Source organism: Lissotriton helveticus, chromosome 2_2, assembly GCF_964261635.1.
Source record: "Lissotriton helveticus chromosome 2_2, aLisHel1.1, whole genome shotgun sequence".
Lineage (NCBI taxonomy): Eukaryota > Metazoa > Chordata > Amphibia > Caudata > Salamandridae > Lissotriton > Lissotriton helveticus.
In genome coordinates, this window is record NC_136060.1 from 42,453,201 (window position 1) to 42,468,743 (window position 15,543).

A 15,543-nucleotide genomic window follows, 5' to 3' on the forward strand; every position below is an offset into this window, starting at 1 on the left:
CTCTACGCTGTGATGCCTCGTAAAGGTTATCCCATGCCTGCTCCTTAATTTCTTTTTTGCGTTTTTTCCTGGCAAAGTTATAGGCCTTTCTACAGGCTCTAATTTCCTCACCATCCCTCTCTGAGTTACAAAGCGTGGCCTTAAGAAGGGAATACGTTTTGTTGCACAAACTGTCAAGCCATCCGTTATTCCTATTAGAAGACAGCTTACCAGGGCGACTCAGAATATTTTGTGTAACCTGCGAAATTTGTAAAAACGTGTTTAGAGTATCCGTGTAGGAAGTGTCATCATTCAGGCATTCCAGAATAGGTATTAGAGCCATTGAAATAATTATTGTATTCATCGCCACAGGGTCTATCTTGCCCTACCTCAAAGAGTAACCATTTTGGAGGGCCTGCACAATGTCTTGGGTCCACGCCAAACTTTCTACAGTGGATGGGGCATTGTCTGCTGGTAGCAGTATGTTAACACTTAGTGGGAGATGATCACTAATACCATTGGGATGAATCATACATTTCGTAAACCAATTGGCATAACGATTCGGAGTGATAATAAAATCAATCAAAGAGTTAAATCCCATTATAATGAACGTGCGGCAAAAGTCCACTATTGGAGAACACATCATGTTGGCAAACCCAAGGTCATACAAAGCCATAATCTCATTGAACTTTTCACCTCTATCAGTGTGTACAAAGTGGGTAATATGGCTGTGTTCCTCTAATTCATAGTCCCCAAACCCACATTCGTTCATAGTACAGATATTAGTATTAAAATCCCCTCCCCAAATCATAATCACGTCCAGCCCTTTAGATATAAACAGGCTACTTAGATCATCATTAAGAATTTTTATAACATCTTTAAATTTTTCCTTGTCTATATTGTTATAAAAATTAATAACCACTACCTTGACTTGCATTAACAAATGAATCATAACAATTTGATAATAGGAGGTACATTTTGACATTTTGATGTTCTGAACCCTCAACATATTGGAAATGTATACACATATTCCCCCTTTGTATCTCCCATGTACTGACCACAGCGCTGGAATATGGAATGTCTTAAATTCATCTAGATGTATCTCATTTAGTAACCAGGTCTCCTGGAAACAGAGGATATCAAAATAGCAGGGTTGTGTTCTTGCACCGACCCTGTTTTGCCTCTTTGTCAACGGGGTGATCGATTACCTAAATAATGTCCCTAACACAGATGCACCTAGGCTCGGCGGCAGCAGGGTGCCCGCAATTATGTTTGCGGACAACACCCTGCTGCTGTCGAAATCCCCTATGGGGATTCAGCGTATTCTGGAGGGGTTTGAGGCATTCTGTGGAGACCATGGTCTCGAAATAAATGCCCTGAAGACCAAGTACATGATTTTTAATCCCCCCCAAAAAACACGCCCTAATCCATCTATAGGCCTGAACAGGCTAGAAAGAGTCTTTACGTTCGAGTATCTGGGTGTGACCTTGAATGATAGATTGGAATGGGGCGATCATCAAGTTAAGTCCCAGCTCAGATTGGCTCAAATAGCAGTGGGAATAATTAGGCTAGTCAACTCTAATAAATCATCTGTTAGACCGCTAGCCCCCCCGTTGGAGATGTATAAACTCCAGGCCAGAGGTGCGATCCTCTATGGAAGTGAGCTTTGGGGTTATGCCTGCAAAAAAGAGTTGGTCAATTTAGAAAATAAGTTTCTTAGACAACTCCTAAAGTTACCGGCTAGTACTCCTCTTCTGCCCCTCAGGTTGGATCTGGGTCTGAAACCTTTGGACAAAGTAGTGGGTGTAAAGCCCCTAACCTTTTGGAGAAGAATATGGTCCACTCCCGAGTTAGCCAACTATAGGCTGGAATTGCAGGAAATCCTTGCTCTTCCTGCTATAGAGAACATCCCGTGGTTCAAATATCTAAAAACTGAGTTTGCTCGGCTGGGCCTTCCGACCCTGTGGAGTGATCCTGGAGTGGCCTGTCAGGGAGTGTCCCGTAAACATCTGGTGGCAACTTTTCATGCATGTAACCTTGCATCTCACACACAGGGTACACGCCCAGATTCTTTGGCTAAAACTTTTCTTGGGGTGAAAGATTCTTATAAGTTTGAGTCAGTTCTTGATGACATCTTTCCGAATCTGGCCAGGAAATTATTTCTGCAATGGCGGTACAGTACCCTCCCGCTAAGAGCATTTACCAGCAAAAGAGATTGCTTCTAATTCCTAGGGTACTTCATCCCTGATACAGTTACGTATTAGTCAGTGTATACATTTCCTGTATTGGTCATTTTATGTAAGATTTTAGCTATACTGTTAAATTGTTCTCATGTATTAATTTGTAATATCATAGACTGTTTTAATTAACCAGTACTGGATTATTTGATTGCTTATAGTAGAGGTTGAGGTGTATTGGGGCATTCTCTTTTTCTATCTGTGTGTTTTTCCTCTATTGATGTAACACTGATGTCTGATTTTTGTCTGTATTAATTTTATGTTTATCTTTTATGGCAAATTGCCGAAATAAAGATTAATGAAATGAAATGGGAATGTCTTAAAACCATCTAGATGTATCTCATTTAGTAACCAGGTCTCCTGGAAACAGAGAATATCAAAATTATGTATAAAATCAGCCCAAACTAAGTTGATAATCTTCGTCTCGAGGCCACAAATGTTCCAGAAAACTACTCTAACAGTAGGGCCATGTACATTTCCCCCCTGTCCCTGAGTTCCAGCCAACTGTAATTATAAATCCAAGTTGTAATCATCTTCTAAAAGAGGTGTAAAAGTTTTACTAGGTGCACCACTTCCTAGTTCGAGCGGAATGATTGTTGGAGTTACTAACGGGGATAAATCACGTTTACTTTCTAGTTCTAGGAACACGTTATGAATATACTGATTGCAAATTGTTCCAAGCAAAGGTTTAACTATCGTGGTGTTGCAATGAACTTTGGGTAATGCCGTGACGTGTTCCATGGCACGGGCCCAGTGGTCATTGTGAAGTACCCTGTTCTGTTCCCTCTGTAGCAATTTAGGTACAAATCTACCTATGGGGTGATGATTTCCATACAGTCAATCAACATCATCAAGAAATTGCAACGGCCCAAACCTATTTTTACCTCTAAGTTGTAGTTCTGGTTACTGTTAAGGTGAGTGTTTAAATAAAAAGCAGGATACTTTCCGGGCCCACATGGCCGATAAAAAAAGCCTAGGGGTAAGACGTTTATTCCTACTGTTCTCAATTCCTTTGCACTAATGCGATTTAGGATTTCGCGAACCAAGGCTGGTAAGCCCAGGGACAGGACAACACAATCCCCATTTAAGGCTTTCCTACTTGGTCCCACCCATGTGACGCATTTTAAAAGAGGCAAACATTTCCTGTGTCAATTCAGCTTTGGCACCCAGCAAGTGTATGGTTTTATTCCGCAGGGTGACCCAAGATTCTTTATCACCCTCGGTTGATGGAGGGACATTTGCCAGAACCAGGGTATAGGGAGCCATGGCGGGGGGAAGGTTTAAACTAATAAGAACTGAGGGGGCCTCTTGATTGGAAAGTGCACAAGACCCTTGCAGGACTTGGGTCTCAGGACGAGGTAACACCCCATCATTTTTTTAATATTCTGTCCTCCCCTCTTTCCCTGACATTTTTGAACCCTTGACCCCTAGGAGGAGAGCGTTTTACTCTATTAGCACTTTCCTTTTGAATACTCTGTTTGCTACGTCCCCGAGTGTTCATACTGGGAGTCTACCTACAAGCTATGTTACATCCACCATCCCCGCCTATCACAGGCAATCTGGTTGTAAATTCAGTTAGGTGGCCCAAAATTGTCGCTTGACCCACTTCAATGGTGTCCATTCTCTTCTCTAAGGAGCCGATGGAAGCTTTAATAAAAGTTGTTAATGTTATAAATAAGCTCTTGATTCCTGAAGGAGAGTTGTTTTGTAGGCCTTTAGGATTAATACTGTTTTCTAAGCAGTAATCCCTTTTTTAGCTTTAATAGTGCCTGGATTGTCCTTGCCTAGGCCTGTTTTGGGTTCAGGCTCAGGACTGTTAGGGGTTGTATGGGATTTATGAAACAATGGTGGGAGACTAGTGGGAGGGACTTTCTTCTTCTTAATACATGTCTTTTTAGGTGGTGGTTGTGAGATGGCGTCTGGGTCATCAGACAAGATCTCATCGCCTCCAATGATGACACAGCCATTTGATGATTCAAGTTACCTTAGAAACATTGTTTGACCCCTCAGACACTCTATGAGAAGAAGAAAAAGCCCTGCTGGTCTCAGCCGAAACCAGTAGCTCCTTATCCTTAGTCAGGACCTCCCCTACACTAGAGATCTGTTTTTCAATAGCCCCTAGAGCCCCTGTCAAATATTTCATTAGTGACATATTGGTTGTGTTAGAATTTGTTTATTGTACAGTTAATAAAAACTCACAATATTAAGCAATAGATAAAAAGTCGTTGACTGCTTAAAATAGAAAAAAAGGTTTTACAAAAAGGTGTTGCACATTGATAAAATCACAAGAGTCTATAGTAAATTAGTGAGTCTTTTTCCTGTTGGTCATGGCCTTAATGCTTGTTGTTCTTGTGATTGTAAGGCCGTTGGAGAAGTCGCTGTTCTCCTGATATGATTAATTGTTGCACCCAACTGTCTTTTCATTTAGTCTTGTGAGTGATTTCATATTTTATTATGCTTGACGTGGCTTTGTTACTTTTGGGCCTTATAATTTTAAGGCCATTAGGAAAGTCTGCTATTCTCCTGATGCGATTGGGTTATTCCACCCAAGTGTTATTTCGTTTAGTTTTTTGGCCACTATTTCGAAGTATTTGACTGTTCTACAGTTTAACCGGGTCTCTTCAGGGTTGAAACAGAGCATCACTGCTTGCCTGCAGGTTTTTACGCCCTTCTGGTTCCATATGGGCCGAAGCATGGAACACCTTATGTCCACAAGAGCTTTGCAAATACAAATGATGTGTATAAGATCTTCCTTCGCAGATTGGCAAAGGCGACATGCGTTTGATGGATTAGGCCTTTTCCATGGTGCCAGATGACGTGCTATGGGTATGTTGCCTAAGCGCATGTTTAGGAACTTGTTTTTTGTTTTTTGTGTGAGGCCCGTTGTTAGATACTCTTGTGGCTTTGTGGTTCTGTACCCTTCAAGCACAACCCATCCGTGCGCTCTCTTGGATAGGGTGACTCTATCCTCAAGGGAGGAGACCAATTTGATGACTTTCGACACTGCTTTTTTAAAGGTCCCAAAATCCGTTCCTGTTTCCCAGAGCGTTTTTAGTCCTAGGCTCTCCAGTGAGTTTGTTAGGTAGGCCCTTGCAGGTGAGATTTCTTTGGCGGTAAGCTCAATCCATAGGTTGGCGTTTAAGGTTCCTTGCTCGGCGTCTTTAATTTTGCGCCAGCTTTTTATATATTGGCCTTTCCTCTCCACAGATTGTTTCTACAGTCCAAATTCGAGACGAATTTGTGCGGGCGAAGAGTTTTTAGGGAGGTGGAAAATTGCCCTATATGCACGACTGATAGTATTGTCTAAAGTACCTGAATCTTTACCTCGCATTGATTCGCTGCCGTCGGAGAGCATAGGCTGTAGGCGAGCTTTTATTACCTGTAAGAGTGGCGCTAGTGTCCTGTCAGGGAGAGCTTTCTGCAGGGGCCTTGTTGATAATTGGAAAGTCATGCCCTTCCGGCGAATGGTCTCTAGTTGTTGCTTGAAGGAGCCATTGCCCTCTATTATGACTCCTAGGTATTTATATGAGGTCACCAGTTCTAATCTTTGATTGTCCAGGAACCATGCGGGTTTCCGTTTTTTGTTGTAGTTCATTGGCATGACTTTGGTTTTGTTCAGATTGATTGTTAAGGAATTTGCTTTCGAAAATGCGTTAGTTCTGTCCAGTAGGTTTTGGACGCCAATAGAAGACCGGCTGATGAGGACCAGGTCATCTGCGTAAAGCAGATTTGAGACCGTAATATTTCCTAACCGAGGTGCGTGTGATGTAACTGTCTTTAGCTCCTCGGGAAGGTCCGCAAGGAAGAGATTGAACAACCTTGGGGCTAGGACGCAGCCCTGTTTTAATCCTTTGCTGGTCTTTATTTTTCTTGATAGATGTGTGCCAGATCCCAGTTTTATTTGGACCCAAGTGTCGGTATGTAACATTACCAGCTGCTGTAGGAGGGGGCCTGGGATTCCCCAAGAGCTCAGCTTCCGCCATAGTTTGTGCCGATCTACATGGTCGAATGCGGCGCTGTAATCAATGAAGCACACGAACAGGGAGCTTTTGGCCGTTTTTGCCGCGTCGAACAATAGGGTTAACGCCATGATATTTGTTAGGGTTGGTCTTGTTGATCCGCTGGCCAGAATTAGAGTTATGTAGCTTCCTCTTCCCCATGTCTTAGATCAGCAGGCAACCCCTACGTAAACTTAAAATATAGCGCTACTTAAAAGCCTACCAACATCAAAGGCGCACCCCTCAACTACAAAAGTTGACCCAAATAACAAAATCAATAATGATATACAAAACGCCAAAAAGAGTCACAGGACAAATGTCAATGTAATTTTACCAAGGTTCGTAGCTTCAATTGCTTTTGTCCCCAAGACAAATGCTTTTGTCCCCAAGAAAACCAAGAGCTGGCTTTTGTAGACCCACTGTCAGCTGGCGCTCCGCCTCATGCGAGACCGCACTGCCCTCTGGATGTTGCAGTCCAGGCAGTCAGTGGTCCGCGTTTAGGAGCTGGGTGAAGATGGGTGAAGATGGTGTAAAGTCCTGTATTTAAAAATCCCCCGGGCAACAGCACACATGATAGGGCAGTACTTGCAGGCAAGGACTAACGCAAAGGAGAACCCAAGATCCAGCCCTGCATTACTGCGGGCGCATCAGTGGTGGCAAGATCACAATGACTTTGGACACTAGCGCTGAGGGGTAGTCTGCACAGTTTGCCAAAATTCAAAATAGGGCGCAGCTCCTACATTCCCAAAAGTTTAGCCAGCAACAAACCACGGCAATTTGTGAGCATGGTGAGAGGACTCTTCCTTGTAGCGCAGAAAGCAGGCAAGATGTGGATGTAGAGCCGGGAACCGTGCCACTGGAATGTCCAAAGTAGAGAAATGCGTGTAGTATCACTCACCAAATCTTGTTAGCAGACCGGGCGCCCCACTGATGCTGCATCTGCATCTGTAGACGCCACCAGCAACCTCTGAAATGCAGGTCGCACGAAGGCAGACACGCCGTCAACACCTCAGAGAAGGCCGCGCCGGTATCGAGGCCCCGGAGCGGGGGCCGCCCGCTGAAGATACACAGAAGTCCCGGGCCGCTCTGCTGGACTCACCAATGCCCCGGAGCTCAGCAAATTTAACCGCCTCGCCAGGGTGCGCCGCCCGCGTGAATTCACCCCAGCTCTCAAACGCAGGGCACAGTTCAACCGCCGCAGCCACAGGTATGGACCGCGAAGCAAGCCTTACACTCTGAGTCTCCTTGGCACGAAATGGCGGCCGTCACTCATTTCAGCCATTCCTTTAAAGCCGGGAAACAGATGAGGATCATTCATCATGCTAATAGAATACCAGTTAAATCCCTCAAACAGAGGTGCCAACACATCGGAACTCCACATTACATGTTGCAACGTCTGTTTGAGCAGTACAAACCAATCAATTATTATGTGATTCAGAGAAAAGGGGATGCAACTTGGAAAGTATGACCATGGTGGGGTACAAATGGAGCCTAGTCAAATGCCTGACAATTATGCTACTTCCCATTGAGGTTTTTACCTGGGAAGTCAGCAAGGAGGACAGTACCATGCGCCAAGTTATCCCATTACTGCCTCTGCTACAGGACAAGTTAAAAAAGGTATTGAAAAGGTTCACAGGTATGGATGGCAATTGAGAAGTGCATGCCTTGGATAAGAACTTAATCCTTCGTTTGGCTATTAATCCATGGCTGCAAAGAGACATTGTGGCATCCAAAGAGTGCATCTGTGCCACAATACCTGATCCACATTACAAAAAAGGACTGGACAATATCATTTCTTTTTCAGAAATGGATGTTTCACTATACAAGACATGGATTGTTGATCAGGCGAGAGACCTTGAAGAAGAACTGCTGGAAATTAGAGCCCCAAGCAGATGTTCTGAAGTGCAGCCTTCCAGAGAGGGTGGGGATGTTGACTCAAAGCAGCCAACACTAGCAATAACAACCCCAGGAACAACAACACAGGAACAGAAAAATCAGACCCAATCTCTTCATTGACTTGGTTTCAATTGGCAGGCTTAAGTCAAGTGCAGAGGTATAGGTAAAAGAGGCCAAACAAGTGGCAGCACCAATGACCGCCCAGGGGTTGTTCAAGGACTATCTGGATGACCCCAAAAAATCTATGTGGATGGAAACCCTTTGGTTTATTTTTATGGGAAGATGCGCCAATGGCCAAAAATCAGCAGGATGGCAATAAAGTATTGTCTGATAGCCAGTGTATCTGCTGAGCGTGTGTTCAGTGCAGCTGTTGCAGTTGTCACAGTGAGAAGGACCAGGCTCTCACCTCAAAAAGTTGAAAGATTGATGAGCATGATGAAAATAAACCAACACGTTGTACCACACAATTACCCTGTTACTTAAATACCACAGGATGAAGAGGAAGATGAGGGCGATTGGTCAGAATCTAGAGTGTTAGCTGACCAACGTCTGAGTAAACCACCTGAGGTTGAGGACATACCACTTCCTGACTGAGCAGGCCACCATAGAACTTTTTAATTAATTATCGTCAAACTGCTTAGTGCTTTGCCCCCAAAAAAATGAATATAGCCAGAGGAACATTATATACTTTGTTTGTGTCTGACTTATGCAGCCCACCATTTTTAGACACATGTATGACCGTGTTGGAGTTGGACCACTGTACAATGAAGAAGCCTCCCTATTCCTTCAAGGACATTGGAGATAATGCCTGGCTATGTCCCATGCCTACCCTTCTTTTATTATCCGCTAGTAGGGCTGCCCCAGCAAAGCTCACTTGATTTGCAAGACTACCAAATTCCAATATGTTTCTTGCTTACATCAAAGAGTAGATACAATAGTGTACCTTGGGCTGGGATTGGAAAAATTAACTATTGCACCAATAAGTGAAATATTATGGAGGGAGTGATGATTGATGATTTATGTGGTGGCAGACAGTGGGGAGAGTGTTCAACTAATTTGTACACTTGAATGTGCTGATTGGCAATGTTTTGGGGACTGATGAATTATCATTTTCCTGAAAGTGATTGACCTTTTCACACTTAGCAAGATTTATTTGCAGGGTCCACTCCTGTTTTCTGGTTCTTCAGAGACCAGATCATTCAATTCAATAATCTTTATTTCGTTGCTTTGCAACATAAAAGATATACAATAAAAAAACAACATTATGCCGAAGAATCAATAATCACTACTACACTTCATCATTTTAGGACACACTATTATGGCTTAGAATTATCACAAAATAGAATAAATAAATTTAAAATACTTTTATACAGAGTTAAAAAATCATTAAATTGAATTTATAACAGCCTTGCCATAGAAATTTAAAATTAACAAATCAATAAAACAAGGAAAGAAAGCATTATACGTGGTTTGAACAGATCCGCAGGGTATACAACTTAAAAAGTAACAGACATTTTCAATATAATAAAGTTTACAGCCAGAAGAAATCTACTGATTCCAAACACAGTTATTTGGCTGGTATCCGTTTTTAGAATTCTACCAGCTTCCTTATGGGAAGTAGAGCCAATGATATGACATAATGGCACTATCCATTTTTTCCTTGCTTTACCATAACTAGGACAAAAGAACAGTATATGTAAAACGTCTTCCCTTGTATTGTTTGAACATAAGGTGCAGTACTCGCTGTTTGTCATCCCCCAGCTTTTCTCAGTGGCCTTAGTTCTCAATGTTCCATATCTATATTTTAAGTACAGGGTTTTGGCCAATGGCGGCTGTACCTCATCGAGAAATGATTCAAAGTTTGCCTCATTTTTGAACATTAGAAATTTTTTGGTTAAAGGGCCGTGCGATCTAGCATACGTAGAATCGTGACTCACATAGGACCAGAAGGACAGTTTAACAATTTTCTTGGAGGCCATATTTAAAGACTCCGGCTCACTCCAAAAGTGGGTTAGACCTAGCTTGTTTAGCCATACTTCTTTCACCCCATTTTTGTAGTCAGTCAGTTCTGGGGTTGTCCATAATCTAACCCATAATAATAATGGTCTCAACATTGCATGGTGGTCAGTATGCTTAATATTTAAGTCTAGAAATAATGGTATCAATGGGGTGTTATTAGGAACTTTTAGTAATCCCCTGATGAATTTGTTCTCCAGTATTTCAAAGGTCTTCCGGCATACTGGTCCCCATAGTTCTGCCCCGTACAGAACTGCTGATTGCACCTTATACCTGAATATCTCTATTGCTGGAGTAACTGCCTTATTCACACGTGTTGTGTCTTTTTAATATTGGGAGACAATTTTGTTTAAACACTATTTTTGATTTTTCTAGCTGAGGACTCCATCCCATTGACGAATCAAGTAATACCCCTAAGTATGTAAAGCTCTGTTCATAGTCAAGTTTGTGGCCATTTAACATTAGGTTTTTTTAAAAACTTTTGTGCGGGTTTAGTGCCATATATTTGTTTTTTTTTTAAATGATTTCTAACCCTTTTGAAATACAATATTGCTGGAACCTATCTAATAAGATCTGAAGGCCCCGAGGAGTTTGTGAAATGAGAATCGTGTCGTCCGCGAAAAGGAGGGACGGTACACGTTCCCCTCCTAATCGGGGCGAGTCATTGTCACAATTCTCCATGTAGGCTGCAATATCATTAACATAAAGGGAAAAAAGTGTGGGAGCCAGTACGCATCCCTGGCGTCCTCTTCTTTTTATGGGGATTGGGTCAGTGAGTTCCCCATTTGGGCCCCACCTAACCTTGGCATAGTTATCCTGGTGCAGGCCCATCACCAATTTTAAAAGTTCTCCGGGAAGTCCCTGCCTTTCCAAGGACTTCCAAAGTAGGTCACGAGGTATTAGGTCAAATGCTGCTCGTAAATCTACAAAGGTCACATACAAGTGACCCTTGCGGATGATAACATATTTCCAATACAAGCAGCATAACCGCAATACCTGGTCTATGGTCCCAGTTTTTTCCCTAAACCCCGCCTGGTATTTTGATAAAACTAGTTTCTCATCTAACCACGTATTTATGCGGTTTAATATGTGCCTGACATAAATCTTTTGAGTTATGTCTAAAAGACTAATGGGGCGATAATTAGCTGGATCGCCTCTATCCCCCTTTTTAAAAATTGTAATAATTTCTGCACCATCCCATGTGTCCGGAATTTGTTCACCAGCCGCTATAATGTTAAATAACTGGTTTAAATACGGTGCCCAAACATCAGTGTTATGCAAATAAAGATCGCCCGGAATTTTAACAAGTCCAGGAGCTTTCCCTTGTTTGACTGAAGCAATTGCTAGCTCAGTTTCATGCAAGTCAAAGACTACCAGTGGGTGTAGTTTTGCTGGCTGTATAGAAATAGATTCTTCCAGCGAAGTAACCTCAGTTAGTTTTGCTGCATACAACATTGTAAAGTTTTTTACCCACGTGGCCTCGTCTAGGAAAACCTCTCTGGAACCTTTCTCACGTTTATTCCCCTTAGCCACTAGTTCCCAAAAGTGCCTCTGATCCTTGGTTTTGGCTGCTGATAGCATGCTAGACCACAATTCCTCATCCCAAGACGATTTTGCTTTTACCATTATCGTATTGTATAATTTCCTTTTATCTTTAATTTCTACAGGACTTTTGCTTTTAATTGCCTCAATCAAAATGGTTTTAGCAACACGGCATTCCTTATTATACCAAGGTTTTCCCACTGGTTTTGCATTTGCTGTGCCAGTCCCTTTTTTTGGTCTTTTTGTGAGGAGGTCTAACAATTTCCTAAAGAGGGATTTATGCAAATTAATGAATTCCCCAGATTCACATCTAAGTGGACAATATAATTCAAATGTATTTATAAAGGTACTGTAAATATTTACTAGTAAGTCCTCTCTTTCCTGTATATATGCCCACTTGACGGCCCTTCGATTATTACTAAGAATGATGTTATCTGGTGATGGTAACTGTACTTGACTATAGCCTCCCTCTATACCATTCAAACCCCTTTAAGAAGCTTTGAAGAAAACTAGTTTCTAGTGGATGATGGTCGCTATCAAATCTCTCATTGACTTTTAAATCAATTGTGTGTAGCCATAGGTCAGACGAAATAATAACATAATCTAAATTGTTTTTGTAATCTCGCCTCTTGAAAGTGGGTACTTTCGGGCTATCAGATGGCATGCGCCCATTACAAGCCCTCAGACCATGGCTTGTAAGCAGCCTTGTGATCTGGAGGGCAAGTGTGGTTCCAGCGACAGTTCCATTATCAATCAGGAGAGGTATCCTGTTAGCCACATCCTCATCTTAATACAGTTTGGCCATGCCCGTGATTGGTTCAAAATTACAATTCATGTCCCCACATAAGATTACGCTTGCATCTGGCTCTAGGGTGCCCATGTAAGTCTCCAGTTTTTCAATGCATGGCGACACCTTATGGGATGGAAAAGGACTGTTATACACATTTATGAGGTTAATCACCCTTTTATCCTCTGTCGTTATTTCCAGTCCTAATATATCTAGGGAGTCAATATTTAGAATTTTTATGCCTATATTAATAGATACACTAATCCATATTAGTAGGCCTCCTGACGCTCGTCCTCTTAATGAAGGCACAGCCTCTATTTGGTATGTTTTATATCCGACTCTGGGGACCTGATCAGTAGCCCAAGTTTCCTGCAGCACACAAATATCAAAAGTGTTCATGTAATTATTCCAGTCAGGGTCACATATTTTTGCGCGGACCCCCGCTACATTCCATGAAACTAGTCAGAGAGGGCCCATCATTTGAGCCACAGTTGCCAAATAATGTAGATAATAACTAACTACTATTAGCCCCAGTGTCAATTGCAGTAACAGTATTTTCTACCCTCAGGGATCTACTCCCTTCTTCCTCCTTAGCTCCATCAATATTATGGTTGTTTGCACCACCTCCCTCTTCCACCCTGTTCATTAATCTTCAATCGCATTCATCTAAACCGCTGAATACATCAAATCTGTTCGATAATTCCAGTGGCGTGAATGGCATTAAATGAGCCATACTTCTGTGTTCACTTGTATTGTGTCTGGGGGGTATAGTGTTCCACCCGGATGCGACAGGAACTGGTACTGGTTGGTACATGTGAACAGGGTTCCTAGCAAGCTCCATATTAAAAAAATGGTTATCAAATAGGGCATTGTTGGTTGTCGATTGGTGTGGGAATACTATAGATCTGGGATAAAAGTAGGTTAATGGGCGCGGTATAATACAGTTATTCACATTGCCATAAGGCCAATTCAATATGTATTGGACTGCGTTTTTGTCCCTAAAATTTACTACAACCACGTCTCCCCCTATGTCCTTTGGTCTTCCACCTAACCATGGCAAACGTCGGACATGGACTATTTCGCCATAAATGTTACTGGCTATTGGTCTATGTGAGGATAGCCAGTGCATTATTTTATTCTTGAGTTGGAAGAATCCTTCCCGCTTATTTACAGACAGCTCCGGTACCCCAGTGAGGATCACCACATAAGGTACAGCTTCCGGCGGGGAGGTACAGCTACAGCTTCCGGCGGGAGTTCGGTGGGTGGTCTCCTACCTTGAGCCCCTCTTGTATATCTAGCTTCTTCCATCTCCAATCTTGGCGGTCCGTTTGATGAGTTACCCATCCCCCTTTCTAAATTGTTGTTAACAGGAATATCAGAAATATCAGGAATACGATTCAAGGTTGTAGCTAGACTTGTTGTTGGTATTTTTGTCTGATTAGTTTTGAGATTATGAGGATGTTTAGGTACAGATGATATACTTGTAGACAATTTATTAATAGCAGCTGGTATGGCTGTTTTCAAGTTATCGTGTGATGTGGTGGTAGAAGAAGTTGCTACACCGGCGTCTGATGAAAAAATTTGCGCTGATGTAGACGCTTGAGCAGGGATTGATGTTGTTATTGGGCCTTTATGACCTGAGGTCCTGATAGGGTTTCCATGTGTGGCCAGATCTGCCTCTATTTTCCCTAGTCTTAACTCCACTCCTTTTAATCTTTCAACTATAGCTAATGTGTAGCTCCTCACAATGAGTTCAATGCTATCTAGTAGATTGCTAGTAGGGGTTAATTGAGACCCTTCGACGTTCAAAACATGTTCAGTATTACACTCAGTGACCAAGTGGGGGGACAGTAATAAAAGTGTGGGGTGATCTGGCACTATTCCTGCAGCTTCCTTGACAACTGTAATTCCCGAGGCTTTAGTGCTGATAGGATTAGGTTTCTTCCCAAATTCAGAATGACTCAACTTTGGCTTATTTGAATCCAACCTTTTACGTCTCTTTTTAGTTGGCGGAGGACCATAGATTATGTATGGCAAGGAACTCTTAGTTTTCCCTCTTACTACCTTCCCTGGCCTGGGTGTTGGTGACATCAAGACCTTTAGTGCATTAGGTGTACTGGAGGAATCAAGAGTGTTAGTAGCTGAGTCAGTTTGGGTTAAACCAATAGAAGGTGCTAAGCACTCCCTTAGCAATAAGGGCACACTATTCCCAGTTAATGTAGCGTCCATGGTATCGACGCAAGGATCGTTATCCATGGTAACAACTGGGATAGGTTCAGAAAAGGCCCTGTTCTTGATTCGTTCAATGGAGCGACGACGATCAGCTCGCCGTTCTGCTAAGGATGAGTCTTTAGATCCCTCGGAAGCAGCTTTGGTAAAATAATTGTCCAGGGTACCATTCAACAGGGCCCCAGTTTTGTCAGAGGCAGCAGCAGTAGACGGACTGAGCAAGATAGTAGACATTGTCGACAGTGGCAATAAAACTCCAGGGTATAGAAAGTTTGCTCAACTTACTCAGATGAGAACCCACAACCAGGGGGTCTGGCCCAGCCCAGTCTCCTCAGGCCTCTGAGGGCCTAAGAGGGCCCGCCCTTAGCCCGGGCTTCGCCCGGCATCCCGCGAGACGGCGGTAGTGTCTTATTTATGTGCCTCCTGGCGCTTGGGAGTGAGGCGGACCCCAGTAGGGCTTCTGGGAGTTGTGGTTCCGCCCCTCGCCGTCTCCTCTCAGCGGCTCCCGCTCGAGTTGGTGAAAGAGCGAAGGAGCAGCGGGAGACTGGCGGACGGGTCCGCAACAAACAACACTGCTCTGTCAAGATGAGGGATCAACTGGTTGGCAGTTATGGCAGCAATACGGCTCACAAGGGTTCCCACTTTCAATGGCGGTAGCGTCTTATTTATGCGCCTCCTGGCGCTTGGGAGTGAGGCGGACCCCAGTAGGGCTTCTGGGAGTTGTGGTTCCGCCCATCGCCGTCTCCTCTCAGCGGCTCCCGCTCGAGTTGGTGAAAGAGCGAAGGAGCAGCGGGAGACTGGCGGGCGGGTCCGCAACAAACAACACTGCTCTGTCAAGATGAGGGATCAACTGGTTGGC